This window comes from Sciurus carolinensis, chromosome 3 (genome assembly GCF_902686445.1).
Source record: "Sciurus carolinensis chromosome 3, mSciCar1.2, whole genome shotgun sequence".
NCBI lineage: Eukaryota > Metazoa > Chordata > Mammalia > Rodentia > Sciuridae > Sciurus > Sciurus carolinensis.
In genome coordinates, this window is record NC_062215.1 from 156,191,815 (window position 1) to 156,207,626 (window position 15,812).

Here is a 15,812-nt window from a genome sequence, read left to right on the forward strand (position 1 = left end):
GGTCCTGTCCCCCTACTCCCACACCCCTCGTGAATACCCACTGATCTCAAATTAAACAGACAGAGTACTTAAAGAACTCGAGATGGACTTGCTGTGCGCAGGGACATCATATTGCGTTCATGCTAACTAGATAGAGCCACTCAGAACAGGCAGCAAAGAGGAAGTCACAAATGACTTCCAGTCTCTTTCCTGGTTTTTTATTGTGGGTTCCCACCGCCCCCCTTCATTTTCTTTAGCTGCATGAGTTTTTTTTTTTTTTTTTTTTTTTTTTTTTCCCCATCTGAAAGACTTTCAGTTCAGATTCACATTTTAAAATAGGATAAATGTGAGATGGAAAAAATACAGTCATAGGTAAACAAATTAAAACCATAAACTTCTGTAGGATCTGTAGTCCTTCATTAAGAAAGTACTTCTAAAATCTCCCTTAAAGCTGAGGCCTCTGCTAAAGATGAAATTATGCAAGTCACTAGTTGTAGGGGAACACCCACAGAGCAGTCCGCGGGCCTTCAGTGTTGGGAAGGTTCCAGATAAATGGGGAGTTGGGGGGTGAGGTGGGGAGACTAGCCCCACTCTTGGAGTTTGACCATCCAAACACTCAGAATGAGATGCTTTGTAGTATAGCTTTTCAGAGTCTTGGGTTTAAAAAGAAAAATACTTTTTTTTTTTTTTTTTTCTTTTTTCCTTTTTCGTCCTGAGGATGAACCCAGAGATGCTATACCACTGAGTTACATCCTAGGCCTTTTTCTTTTTCATTTTTAGGCAGGCTCGAGTTAGGTTGCCAGACTGGCCTTGAACTTGCAATCCTGTCTCGGGCTCCAGGTTTGGAGTATTAGAATCACAGGCCTGTGATTCTGTGCCACCAGGCCTGGCTCAGTAAAACATTTTTACAGTCTGTTGAGTATTCATTGGCTTAGAGCAGGCTCTAAAAGCCCTTTGTCCAGTGGGTTGAAACCTGCCTCTGAAGAAGACTTCTGGAACTGCAAATACCAAAGGTAACTGATGTGCTCCCAGGGGAGCCTAGGGCAGTGCCGGGGACCCCAGTCAGGAGTCAGCAGCCCTCAGGTTCCTTTGGAGGGATAGTCATTAGAGCAGCTGGAATATTTACAATGTCATTGACTCACTCGCCATCGTTTTTAATCTCAGATGTTAATCTTATTTTCATATGTTTTTATATAAATCAGACACATGTGGCTTGATTATAGACATTAAGTGGCCACTGGGAGCTTTAAATGAAAGCCTTTCTGGAACACTCCCTGCCTGGGTCTGGCCTCCTACACCCCTGTGGTCCTATCTCTGTGGCTCTGCACCCCTCCTCCTGTGTTGAATTCTCTGCCCCTCCTGACTCCCTTATGGCTGCCCTTCATCTCCGTGGTGTCTGTTTACTTAAATATAAGTCAATTAAATAAAGCATAATAATAATAGAACACCCTTCTGAAAAGAGCACAGAGGAGGAGAATTGCAAGGCTACTAGCAGAATAATAGAAGAGAGGGGAAAACATTTTAAAAGAGCTCCCCAGCAGATGATCTGCCTCCTCCTTTGCCTTCTATTTATAGGGAGGCAAACTCCTATTGTTTGTTTCCAACATCTCTGTGCCCGGTCCTCCTTTTTTCTTGGTTTCTATTTCTCTCTCTCTCTTATTTTTCCCGTGAAATCCCTACGATACATAGTTGTGCATCTTAATATTTCAGTGATTACTGACGTGAGTCTTACTGTAGCATGCACATAGGAAGATGGTTATAGAATTTCCAGAACACTTGAGGATGCTAACACAGTGGATCTGGAAGTATTTCCAGGCTAGCTTTTATGTTGATATACGTTCTCAGCCAGTAAGTAATATTCTCACTCAATTAAGAGATCCTCACTTTTTAAAATGGGTTATTGCAGGCAATTTCTTTAGTAATAAGATGTTGGCTGCCAATGTTAAGAAAATAATGTGGGGAGGGAGAAAAGACACTTCAAATTAACATTATGGCAGTGGGAGGGGAAGAGGCCAGCCTAGCTCCCACTGTGCTAATTAAGTTATCAGCCTTGCCTGGTGAACAATATACAGCAGAAGATGAAGGACCTAAGCCAGCTGGAGATCACCCTTAATTGTAAACTCTTTCCCCCAAGACTCCAGTGAGTTGATGAAATCCCTCTACTTATACAGCTTTTAGCTGTTCAGGGTAAAGGAAGATTTGTTAAAATTTCATTTTTCTAGTCAGATGACTCTAGCATAGTCCTTTCTCTGGCGTGGGGTATGTCTCCTTCTTCTAAGTGCGTGCCTGTCCAAATTGTAAGCATTCAGGAATCTCGGCACTCGGGCAAAGAACATCATCAGCTAGCTGAATTCTGACCTCTTTAGACCTCAGAACTTGCCTGATCCTCTGTCACCAAGGTTCAGCCAAATGCCTCCTGGATGAAATCTCTGTATGCTGCTGCAGGTTGACAGATGGCTCCCAGCAGGTGAACTTTGGGCCATTAGTGAATGAAATGCTTTCTTTCTCTGGCAGGATCCTTCTCAAAGACACCCTATGTCTTAAGAATTTACAAAAGGCTTTTGGATGCTAAGTAAAACTAGAGAGATGTGTTAAAACTAAGAAACCACAGATTAGCATGAACAGAAGGGTTTCTGCTCAGATTAATGCATAGTCCCTTCATGAGAGAAGAGAGTGGTGCTAACTGGTGAAAAGATACTTTTGAAGACTGATACTGATACTTGACAGTTTCCCACAATTCTCAAAACACTTTCTGTAAGTACATGATTTTATTTCATCTTTGCAACAACTCTATAAAGGAAGTCTCATTAGTAATCTTGGTTTTAGTGATGACATTGAAAATCCAAAAAGTGAGAAGGCCTGCCCAGAACACAGCTGGTGAGCGATGGGCCAAGGTCTCAACACAGCTCTGTATCCCAAGCGGGAGTTTTTATTTCAGAGACAAAATGTAATTAATTTCTAGTCAGAGTGGTTAAAAAAAAATCAACGATTATCATTTATTCATTAGACCTTTACTGATCTACTTAAAAATCAGGAAAGCATTAGACCAGGCACAAAGAGGTTCCATTGCTTAGAACACAGGGGCTCATACTCACAAGATTCACCAGTACCAGGCACCCTTTCCATTTTCTGCAGTACACACCTCAATTGTTCATTCATTTGTCCAACAGGTACTAAACAAGCATTTGCTACCAGACAGGGGAGGGGAAGACGCCAGCCTAACTCCCACTAGTAGTGTAGTATATACAAAAGACAATGCTCCCTGTGCTTCTAGACTACACAGATAGTCGGGGTGGAGTGGAGCAGACGTTAGGCAAATAATACACATTGTTGGGTACAAAAATAGACAATGGGAGGCATCTGGATTAGTCTGCTCAGCATCCCATAGAAGAACAGTGTAGACTAGGTAGCTTAAACAATAGGAATTTTTAAAATCGTAGTTCTGGAGGTTAGAGGTCCAGGATTTAGGTACCATCAGGGAGGGTTTCCAATGATACCTCTACTCCCAGCTTGCAGATGGCCACCATCTTGCTATATATTGTAATGGGGGACAGAGGTTGATCTCAACTCTCAAGATGATTGTAGATTTATAACCAGTGAGCAGAATAAGGGAATAGTGGGTGGAAAATTACTTAGAGGAGACGTCAAGGGTTGAGTCATTCTTGTACTGAAGTGGATTCTTACTAAGGGCAGGCCAAAGACTTACATCACATGTGGGGTATGAGGGACTTGATCAACTATCTAGGGTGAGCACGTGTAAAAGGTGGAGGATTCTCTCTAAAATGACCTAGCTGGAATTGTAAGGACGGGACTAAAGACAAGGACTAGCCAAGAAGAGGGCTTAGAGGAACCCCTTGAGTGATAAAGAAAGCTGTGGTGTTCCCTCCTCTTCTTATAAAGACCCAGACCTATGGGATTAGAGCTCTACCCTCAGGACCTCACTTGGCCTTAAGTTCTTCTGGAAAGGTTTTATCTCCAATATAGTCACCTTGGAGGTTAAGACATTAATACATGAATGTTGATGTTGGAATACAATTCAGTCCATGACAAGATATAAATAATAACCTCCTCTGAGACAGGTTTGTAATATGGCAGCATTGGTCGAAGTGTGTGTGTGTGTGTGTGTGTGTGTGTGTGTGTGTTCATATGGTTTGATTTGTTTATCCCGTTATGTATTTATCTTTAATTAAAAATACCACAAAAAACACTAAATGGCTGCAGGATTGAAATAAAGCAGGCTAAAAAGGATAAGTGTAGAAATTTTTTTTCCAATTTCAAGGAGCCTTAATTAATTAATGAACATAAGGTAGTTCACGTGAAATGCGAATAAGTATGAAAAACCATAGCCATACAGTGAATAGAGACATTCCTGGAGGTGGTTGGGGAGTTTTCTTACAGAAAGGAAGCTCAGTTGAGCAAGAAGTTAACAAATCTAGAGAAGAAAGGAAGGATGAAGGGACAAGAAGAGATAACCAAGTGAAAAGGAAAAAGAAGAGAACTTTAGGGTTTGGGGGGTAGCTCAGTAGTAGAGCACTTGTGTAGCATATGTGAAGCCCTGGCTTTGAGCCCCAAAACTGCAGAAAAATAAAAGAAAAAGAAGAGGACTTTACAGAAAGAGAGGAGAAAATATGAAGATGGAATTTAAGGCGGTTAATAGGTTTGCAAAAGAACTAGTTCAAGAAGATGTGAGGGTTTTAAGAGTACAAAGTTGAAGACAGAGCTGAAAAAAAAACAGGGCATGTTCACAATATAAAACCTGTGAGGCTAAGCCTAAAAATTTCAATTTGGTCATATTGAAAGAGGAGTTGTACTGGGTGTGGTGGTGCATACCTGTAATCCCAGCTACTTGGGAAGCTTAGGCAGAAGGATTGAAAGTTCAAGGCCAGCCTCAGCAACTTAGTGAGGTCCTAAGTAACTTAGCAAGACCGAGTCTCAAAATAAAAGGAAAAAGGACTGGTGGTGTACCTTGGTGATTAAGTATCCCTGGGTCCAATCCCTGGTACCAAAAGGAAAAAAAATAAATAAATAACAGAGGGGTTGTGAAGATAAGAGTGAAATCATTAAATGAAATCCCAGCAAGTTAGGTCTGGTAACCTGTGAGCCCGCTCATTTCCTTTGAGCCTCTGTCCAGTTTCATATCTTCTAATACCACATCATTTTATCTGCATAATTTATTCTACTATTTTTAATTGGTTGAAGTTCTGTTAGTATGTCTCTTATCAAAGAGACAAGATGGCAAGTGCTGTTGAGGAAGTAGAAAAAAGAACTCTTGCCCACTATTGCTGGGAATGTAAATTAATACAGCCATCATGGAAAACAGTATGGAGGTTACTCAGAAAGTTAAAAATAGGCCTGCGATAGATCCACCAATCCCACCACTGGCTGTACATGCAAAGGAAATTGAATCAATCTATTGAAGAGACAGCTGCATCCCCATGTTTATTGGAACACTATTCACAGTAGCTGAGATATGGAGTCAACCTAAGTGTCCATCAGTGGTATAGAAATTTTGGTATAGACACACAGTGGAATACTGATCAGTCGTGAAAAAAAGAAGAACAAAATTCTGTCATCTGTGATAAATGGATGAACCTGGAGAATATTTTTTGTTAGGTGAAACAAGCAAGGCTCAGAATGACGAATACCTCATGATCTAAAAAGAAAAGAACCTAAAACTGTGTATCTTATAGAAAGAGAGAGTAGCATGGTGTTTTCCAGGGCCTGAGATGATAGGAGGGTGGATATTGAGATGTTGACCAAAGGCTGCACAATTTTAGTTAGATAGGAGGAATTAGTTCATGAGATCTATTATACAACATGGTGACTATAGTTAATAACAATATATTGTGTTCTTGAAAAATACTGAGAGTTGATTTTGTGTTCTCACCACAAAAAGGACAACTAGGTAAGGTAATATATGTGTTAATTAGCTGGGGTTAGCTGGTTCACCAGGATATATATTTCAATCATCATGCTATATATGATAAATCTATACAAATTTATGTCACCTTAAAAAAATAGATAAATAAAAATAAAAAAGTTGGTGTTTGTATGAAATTAGAAACGAATGAACAGATGGCTTTCTGTCAAGCAAAGAAGTGTTATAGTTCTTCGGATATATTCTGATTCTGAACAGAAAACTGCAGTGTAATATTTAAATAAGCAAAAACAGTGACACATGTACCCCATTGCTGCCCAAAGTTCTGTAAACCACAGTGCTGATTCATATTTTCTTTGTAAAATAAAATATTTACATTTATGTACATACTGTTGGAGTCAGCCTATGTTAATAACTGAGCAAAATAAGTTCAAGGCTGATATCACTGAACGTCATTACTTCTTTTCAACAAGAAAGGCATCTAAAGTAGCTATCGTATCAATCTCAACATGCCACTTTCACCCTTAAGATCAAGATATTCACTGATCACAAAATATCCATTTATCCCCCATGTTTCTCCAATACTTGCATTTAAGCAAAGCCATGGCGAGTTCAGTGGGGAGGAAGAGTTAGTGATATGAGCCACTTCCTCGTCAAAGCATTTAGAGCCAAAGTTCAGCTCTCCAAATATCTTCTTCCCCTTCTTCTGTACTCCTGGAGACCTTGATTTGGGCCACAAGGATAATGTACCCAGCTAGCTTGGTCACTGCACAGTGGAGAGGTGACCTGGAGTTGCTCCCTGCTCCTATCAGAATTTGTGTGAACAGGACATAAACCTTTATTGCGTAAGGCCTCTGAGACTGTTAAGCCTGACTTTTATGACTAATCTGATTCTTCATATTTCACTTATTTGTATGCTATTTTTACTGCCTTGGATTACCTTGAGGTGCTTTGGACAAGAGTAGATTATTTCTACTAAATCAGCTTAATGCAGCCTGCTAGTCCTGAGCAACAGTGTTGGACTATTGGGTTTGGAGATGAAAGTGTGTAATTCTTATTGTCTACCTTACCCAGATGCTCTGCTCAGTTGAATATGGATTCTGTTAACAGTTCTTCATTTGTTCAAGTATATATTTGAAAGAGGTTTCCTTTGCAAGAAACAATGTTCTCCTAAAAGGAAGTTTTTGTTGTTGTTGTTGTTGTTGTTGTTGTTGTTTTCTGTACCTGGGATTGAACCCAGGAGCACTTAACCACTGAGCCACATTCCCAGCCCTTTTTAGTCTTTTATTTTCAGATAGGGTCTCACTAAATTGCTTAGGGCCTCACTAAGTTGGTGAGGCTGGCTTTGAACTTGGAATCATCCTGCCTCGTCCTCCTGAGTCACTGGGATTACAAGTGTGTACTACCAACCTGGTTCCAAAAGGAATTTTGACAGTAACTCCAACAAAGAAAGACCTTTCTCTAATCTGTTCAACCATTAGCAACAGGTTGGTTCATCGGGACTTTTTTCTACTCACAAATAAGTAGATAATGAACTGGTTCTAAACATATTAGGGAATAGAAATGGTTTGGTAGTAGGTTAAGCTAAATGACTCTATTTTGGCAGGTGCTTTTTAACTTCAAGACCGAGGAGATAGTAGATATTTTCCCAACTGTATTAGCAATGCAATTCTCAGTAGCTGGAATCAGGTTATGCTGGACAAGTGCACTGGATTACATGAACGGAGGAGTAGAAGGGGTGGAGAACAATGTTGTGTATTTGACAACCTACCCCATGAGCCTAAAGCACCTCTCTGAGGTTAGGCGGAGCCTCCAGAAACATCATTAGGGATTCCAGTAACTTCATATGCTCAGTGTTTTTGTTTATCTGACAAAGTATCAAAACATGAAATTAAATAACTAGAATATGTTTCAAAGGCAAATGAAGAGTAAATTCTGGTTCAACAATCCAGGGAAGATTCTATCTTGGTGACTTTGCTGTTTGACGAAACACAAGTTCTGACATCAGCTAAGAAAACTGCATCTCGGTATATTTTTTTTTATAAGATTGTGAAAGTCTGTACCAGTTTATCATTCTCCCCTCAGTGCTCTAGGGGGCATATAACTTGCACATAAATATGCCCACAGCCAAATACATACAACCTCAGAGCATTGCAAAGCACATCCATTTATCTGAGCAATCAGCTGATAGAAGGTGATTTTGTTTATAGCTGAATAGGTGTTTATCTATTTTGAGTTCTTCATCATGCTCTGTGTGTGTGTGTGTGTGTGTGTGTGTGAGAGAGAGAGAGAGACATGGGGTTGAACCCACAGGTGCTCTACCACTGAGCTGTACCTCAACCTTTTCTATTTTTTATTTTGAGACAGGGTCTCACTAAATCGCCCACACTGACCTTCAACTTGTGATCCTCCTGCCTCTGCCTCCCAAGTTGCTGGGATTACAGGTGTGCATCACCACGCCAAACTGCACCTTGCTTTTTGATGCTAATGCACAATATACATCCTCTTCTCTATCTTGTGCAGGCTAGCTCTTAAATGTGCTTAGCAATTGACTTTATCAGGAGTTGAGAGTCATGATTCTCTACAGTATTTATATCCAGCCCTTAGAGCTCTGCTTATTGGCTTATTGACATAAGCCAATCTGAGAGCAATATTGGAGAAAGGGGCAGACCACAGTTAAGTAAATTTCAATTTGTCCAAGAAGCCTAATATGCTGAATAGTAAATGTGCTTACTAAGTATTTCTAGTAGATTGAAAGTTGCCATTGATGAAATAATGCTTCTCAGAGGAGCCCCAAGTCTTTTGCTTGTCATTGTCTTAAGCCAGAGCTGAAGACCTGAAACAGATTCTCAGCATCTATTAGGAGGTGCTAAATAGTTGAGAGGTTTGGCCACTTGGTAATTGCTGAGATGGACACAATTCATCTTGGCCTGTTTTCCTCATCTGTAAACTAGGGATAATAATAGAGGCTGATAGTGAGGAATAAATGAATTAATATGTATGTGCTCAAAACATTGGCACACACAATGAAAGCTCTTTAAATGTTTGCTAATATTTTTTTAGGGATGTAGCGGCCACTCTATGTAATGTATCTAATACTAAAATGATGCCAAATACTATTCACAACAAAAGCTATGTTAAGTGATTTAGTCCTTTGGATATGGAATAACTGCACTATGTTAATTTAAAATGACTATTCAATTTTATGTACCTTATGGAACTGTTTGTAAATTGCTTTTTAAAATAAATCCCAGATGGCATTTATCTCTTTCTCAGGAAATAAAAGTTAGGAAAAAAAGATAATCATTTTCATTTTTATAACAAACAAACAAAACCCCCATAAAAGTCAAGATTCTGGAGTAAATGGGCAATTTTTTGTGATTAACCGGTACTGGTACCCTGACTTCTAATAATCATCACCTGCTTTCACCAGTAATTTCCCTTGTGTGTGTGTGTGTGTGTGTGGTGGTCGGGGGTGGTACTGAAGATTGAACCCAGGGGTACTATATCACTGAACTACATCACCAGCCCTTTAAATTTTTTTCAATTTTGAGATAAGATCTGGCTAATTTGTTGAAGCTAGCTCAAACTTGAGATTCTCTTGCCTCAGCCTCCTGAGTCACTGGGATTACAGGCTTGTACCACTGCATCCAACAATTTTCCAACTCCTTTGGGTGAAGTTGAATTGTAAGTGTTTAGAGCTACAATATCACTTTCATTCATGTATAACTGATCAGTTAATTTTTGAAAAGACTATAAGGATTTTTTAAAATCATTGCTTTCAATATTACTCAAATGAACAACATGGCCTTTGATATCAGGTATGTTGGCCAAAGTTTAACTGAAGGGCTGCATAGTAAACATTTTGAGATTTGCCAGCCATGCCGTCTCTGTCACAAATACTCAGTACAGCATCAAGACAGCCCTAGCCAACACGGAAAATGAATGGGTGGGGCCGTGTGCCCATAGCATTGTGCTTAGTAAAACAGGCAGTGGTATGAAGGATTTGGCTCATGGGCCATAGTTTGCTAATCCCTATTCCTATTCTATAAAAATGCCTTTTTCTCTCATTTTTACTCGGGTGACACACACATACACATACATTTATAACATATAATTGCACACTTATTTATATGCATGGATGCTTGCTTGAAAATGGTAAAAATGTACAAAAATATGATCTTTAAAGTATTTAAGGAAAACATGGAATTTAATGAATAAAGTATGATATTTGATTCAGTATTTATTAAATATCCAAGTGCTCTATCTGAACAAGACCCAGTGCTAGTTTACCATTTTATTTTTGTTCTAAAATCAACCTACAAAGTTTAATTTTCTTGTAATGAAAACTGCTGTGGTTTAGATAGGAATTCTCTTCCAGAAAGTTCATGTTAGGCAATACAGGAATATTTCAAAGAGAAATGATTAGATCAAGGAGCTGTAACCTTATCAGTGAGTTAATGTATTTGATAGATTTTGTTGTTGTTTTGTTTGTTTTTTGTTTTTGTACCACAGAGCCACATCCCCAGTCCTTTTTATTTATTTATTTATATTTTGAGATAGGGTCTCACTAAATTGCTGAGGGTTTGCTGTTAAGTTGTTGAGTCTGGCCTCAAACTTATAATCCATTCGTCTCAGCCTCCCAAATCACTGAGATTACAGGTTCATGTGCTGATGGATTAATAATAATTTGGAAGGAGTAATGTACTGAGTGGTAATGATCGGCAAGTGGGAGGAAGGTCACTGGGGGTGTGCCCTGGGTAATATATTTTGTCCCTGGCTCTTGGCATGTGCTCTTTCTCTGCTTCCTGGTAGCCTTGAGCCGAGCAACTTTCTTCCACCAAGGCCTCTACTATGCATTTCTGCCTCACTCCAGTCTCAGAGTAATGAATCCCATGTAAAAATATTTTAAGGATAGTTTTTGTGTTCAACTTTTTGTTGCTGTGATCAAATTACCTGATAAGAACAATCGAGAAGAGGAAAAGTTTATTTGGGCTCAGGGTTTCACAGGTTGAGTCCACTCTACCACTGAACTCCATTCCCAGCCTTTTTTATTTTTTTATTTTGAGGCAGGATCTGACTAAACTGCTGAGGCTGGCCTTGAACTTGCAATTCTCCCGCCTCAGTTTCCCAAGTCATGCGATTATAGGTGTGTGCCGCCATGCCAAGCTTACATCACTCTTTAAAGCATCATAGAGAAGAACTGTGCCATCTTCATCTGTCTTTCCATGTTTGCATTTCCTACTTGGTCTCAAAGAAGAGTTAATAGCTGTCACAGTTTTAGTCTCAGTGTCTTTACCTGTTCAGTAACACCTTCCTTGAGCATACAGTACAGTCCACTCTACCATTTAGATACTCTATTGTTTAAGAGCCAGACTTCTAACTGGGGCCTCAGCTTTGCAATCAGCTTTGTATCATTCATCCTTTCTGGTCTTCCCTGCAGATACAATGATTAAACCTGAGTGGTTTATGACACAGAAAACAAGCCTAGTGCCCTCTAGTTAATTCTGTTTATATCTAGGTACCACTTCAGTAAATAGTATTCTGTGTGGCTCTAGATGGCATTTCTAAGGAGAAATACTAATACAGAAAGACTTTTAGGATTCTGAATGTCAAAATAAATTTAGTACTCAATAGAGAAAATTTAATCAGTTGTTGGAAAATTTCTCTCCACCCCGTGCTGGATAGCATCAATGCAGGCTGGGCTACAGGCCCAGTCTTTTAAAGCTTACTGGATATAATTAAACAAAGATTTATCAAGATGAATGTATTCCCTCTGGAGAGAGTACAATTGCCTGCTATTTCCTAGCTGAAAACAATTTAGAAATTTACTCTTACTTGGATTTAGTACTCAGAAGCATCATTGAAGTTAAGCTAATGGTGAGATAAAGCATGGGCCAGTTAGTATCTTCAGTGCTTTATCTCAGGCCTCTGAGATAGTACTACCAGGTTATAAATGCTCAACATCTGAGGACTATCAAGAACCATCATGAAATCCATCTAGTAGTCACACACTTACCCAATAAAAAAGGTTGAATTGAAGGAGCCAAGTTTTATATTGAGTTACAGGATATAATCAATGTGTGTGTGTCAGGGATTCAATTATTAACTTTCTGATTCTTTTTTAACAGAAAGAAACCAGAACATATTATTGACCTTCTAAGGACACAACAAACTTGACTACCTTACCACTTCCTTGAACAGGTAAGACCCTACTATCTTTACCCAAAATTGTGAAAAACAACTTTTACTAACTTTGTTTCTGAAAAAAAAAAAAAAAAAGTCTTTAAATAAACCACGCATAGTGGCACACCTAGGTAATCTCAGTGGGAGGCTGAGGCAGGAGGACTCCAAGTTCAAGGCCAGCCTGGGCAATTGAGCAAGACTATCAGCAACTTAATAAGGACCTATCTCAAAATAAATAAATAAAGGAAGGAAGGAAGGAAGGAAGAAGGAGAAGAGCCGGAGTGTAGCTCAATGGTGCAGTATCCCTGAGCTTAGACCCCAGTACCATTTTTTTAAAAAATCTTAAAGTAAATATCAATTCATTTTGGTAAAGAAGAAATACATTTATTAACTCCATAGCTAATTGATTTAATCATTAAGATAGCACACTTCTTAGTGTTTGGACTAATTCAGGATGAAAAGGTCTCTGCTATGGTTTACTAGACCAATCAGAGCTCAGCACCTAGTACACACCAGGCATGTTCCTACATACTTTCTTTACAATTTAATTCATTTATTCCTTCCAACAGTCCTCTGAGGTAGTTACAAGGATCATGCCCATTTTATGTGTTAGGAGCATGAGGTTCTATCTGAATTTATGGAAGAAAAAAACTAGAGAACATTTGCTGAAAGTGCAGTAAATGCATAGAAGGCAAATTATATTTGTATGTATCACATAGACAATTATTTCATGAGTGAAACATCAGTGTCACACTAAATATCTAGAACCTTGCTAAATTGCCAGAGCTGGCCCTGAACTTGAGATCCTCCTGCCTTCCAAGTCCCTAGTATTACAGGTGTGTGCTACCATGCCCAGCTCCTTGCTTGCTTTTATCTTCCTTCCCATCTTTCTAAGAGGTTTCCCAGTGTTAAAGATATTGTGACTTTCCTAAGTGTGTTCTAATACTTCTGTGACATGTGTATGAACCAAATGTCATGCAATTGTTTATGTCCTAAGAGTGCCTGTAAATGGCACCAAGCTAAGATGTTCTTTTGCAGCTTGCCCGCCCCTCCCCCATTACATTAAGATTCACCCATACTGATACATGAAGGTCTGACTTGCTTATTCTTAGTGTTACACGGTTGACTCATTTCAATATTTTAATCTTCTCATGCTTGGTATATTATTATTTCTAAATAACTTGTAACGTTTTAAAAATTTAATGCTGAAATAGTTTAATCCTGACTTGCAAGGTCTGTTTGGGGTTTATGTGTAAGGAATCCAAAGTTCTTCATCTATGATATCATGTCAATCCTGCTTGTTTATATATATATATATATTTTTTTTTTTTTTCTCCCAACTAGAAACATGATTTTTGTTGTTGTTGTTTTTTTTTAAATTGACTTGTAAGGATCTTACTAATCTAATGGGACCCATGATTTTCACTGTTTTGCCATAACATAATAACTGTAATCTGGGTTATTTCCCCACGGATGAAATACTGACTATTCCCATAGTGTATATACTACCTTTGAAATGTAAGATATTTAAAAGAAAAATACTTTTGGGGGGGCTCATGTCAATTGCTGTTATTCTCTTAAAAATCATGGGAGAAGTTAAAGAAAGTCTTTTTCAAATTTTTTTCTAACATTACACTTAATTCTAAAATCTGTTGACACATAAGTGGAAATTTCATTTATTCTACCAGTATTTATTGAGATCCTGTTATGCACATTGGGCCTGATGTTTAAAAAGCAAAGAAGACACAATATCTACCTAAAATGAGAAAATGGGCTAATGGGAAACATAAAAGTTCATTCAGTGATATTGCAAATGTAACCATTTAAGTAGATATTTTTATTGTGCAGTTATCTTAACATTGTTACACATGATTATCTTTGATATCACCTAACCATAGCAGTTATATTAAACCGAATGGGTAATAGGAGTGAAAATGCTTGGTAAATGAAGTCCTTTGCACTCAGTTGCTAATACTGCTAATTACCATATTGTACCAAATTTAGAATCGAATACTTGCAATATAGTACATGTAATTCTAAATATAAAAGATGATCTATGTCCCTGAAGTTTGAGTTTTAGTAACTCATAGATTTAGCATTTTTTCACATTTAAAACTCCCTTTAAATATTATAGTGCAATCGTTAATAGCTCTGAAAAATGATTTTCACCAGTTTCAACAACCTATTAGGAGCATATTATTTAACCTCTTTAAGCCTCATAGTAGATCTTTGCAGTAGCAAATCATACCTGTCAAGATCACATTTCATTATCTCTACCTATATCATTCAAACCCATTGTCTCTCACTTTTAATACTGTAGCAGCCCCCCCGCACTGTCTTCCTCTTCTGCAGTCTATTGTCCATATAGAAATGAGAGTGATCTTTTTTTAAAATCTTAATTGATATGATAGTCCTATTCAAAATTCACCCATGGCTACCTGTAATAGAATTAAGCCCACACTCCTACTATACCAACAAGGTGCTATATAAACTGGCATGTTCTGCTTCCCTGACATCATCTCAATACCATCTCTTCCTGCTGAAGGCAGGGACCGTGTTATTTTCTGAACTGTGTCACCAGCACCTCCAGCCATCACCCATCCTGGTGGATCCTCACTTGTTGAAGGGATGACTAAGTACGCAAGGGTTCCTGTGCAGTAGTAAAGGTAGATGCTTTGCACAGACAGTACCCTTAATGCATGTCAGTGATATGGGTTGCCCTTTGTCTTAACAGGGCCCATCTTCACTTCTGGAAAGCCAAAGCACTGCATTATTTTTGGCCCAGGATTTTATAGCATTATGAAAAGCTTTACAGTGGGCAAGTGGCACATACCTGTAATCCCAGCAATTTGAGAGGCTGAAGCAGGAGGATTGCCAAGTTTGAAGCCAGCTTCAGCAAAGAAGCAGACCCTGTCTCAAAACATAAAAAAGGGCTGGGGATGTGACTTGGTGGTTAAGTGTCCCTGAGTTCAATCCTTGATACCAAAAAAAGAAAAAGAAAAGCTTTATGTTGCTGATTTATAATCTTGCATTGTAATTTACACTACAAAACAAAAGGAAGAAAAAAGAAAAGAAAGAAATCCACATAGATAAATTAGAAAGAAAGTAGATGGACATGAAAAAAAAATCATTTGAAGAGCAGAAAATATGAGAGTATTATATCTTACAGTCTTTTAAGTACTAATACAACTAAGATTTGCCACAACCCAACATTGTGTAGATTTTACTTTATCATCAGAATAGATTGATTTTCATCATTTGTAGATGAGTGAAGTTTATACTTTCAAACAATTGTTTTGTAAAATAGGCTGGGATTTTGTCTTTTTTTTTTTTTTTTTTTTTCCCAATATTCCTAGGAGCAGCTCTTGATGACTATTTTTATTGTTGAGAACACTTGGCAAGAGAAAAACAAGCAGTAGGACCACAATACCCACCATATCAGCTAAGGAAAAGAGAATGAAAGTCTGGTATTACCACCCCTCTGACTCATCACCACCTTGACTCACACTGATGAACACCTCATCAGCCCTGAGCTGCTCCATGGCAGATTACGCATTCTAAAATTCTATTGGTGAATTAGGATAATGGATGTGCTTTTAATGAAACCTCTTCTCTCTGTACTATACCTGGCAGGGTAGTCCTACCCAGGCCCCACACTCTCTTATGATCAAGAATCTATTGCAGGTGAAGTTTTAAAGAGGGATCTCTCCTGGCTAAGTAGAGACCAGAAACAGGAGAATGGCCCACATGAGCTAACAGGAGTTAAAAT

General features: G+C 38.5%; 1 protein-coding gene across 23 annotated transcripts in view; it reads left to right on the forward strand.

Annotated features, from left to right (window-relative positions):
- Map2 (microtubule associated protein 2) overlaps nucleotides 1-15,812 on the forward strand; it is a 282,044-nt gene that overhangs the window by 161,050 nt on the left and 105,182 nt on the right. For all 23 annotated transcript variants that reach the window (XM_047543465.1, XM_047543470.1, XM_047543471.1 and 20 more), the window contains one exon: nucleotides 11,989-12,061. The gene's annotated coding sequence lies outside the window, so the exon portion shown is untranslated. The remainder of the gene's footprint in view (nucleotides 1-11,988; nucleotides 12,062-15,812) is intronic.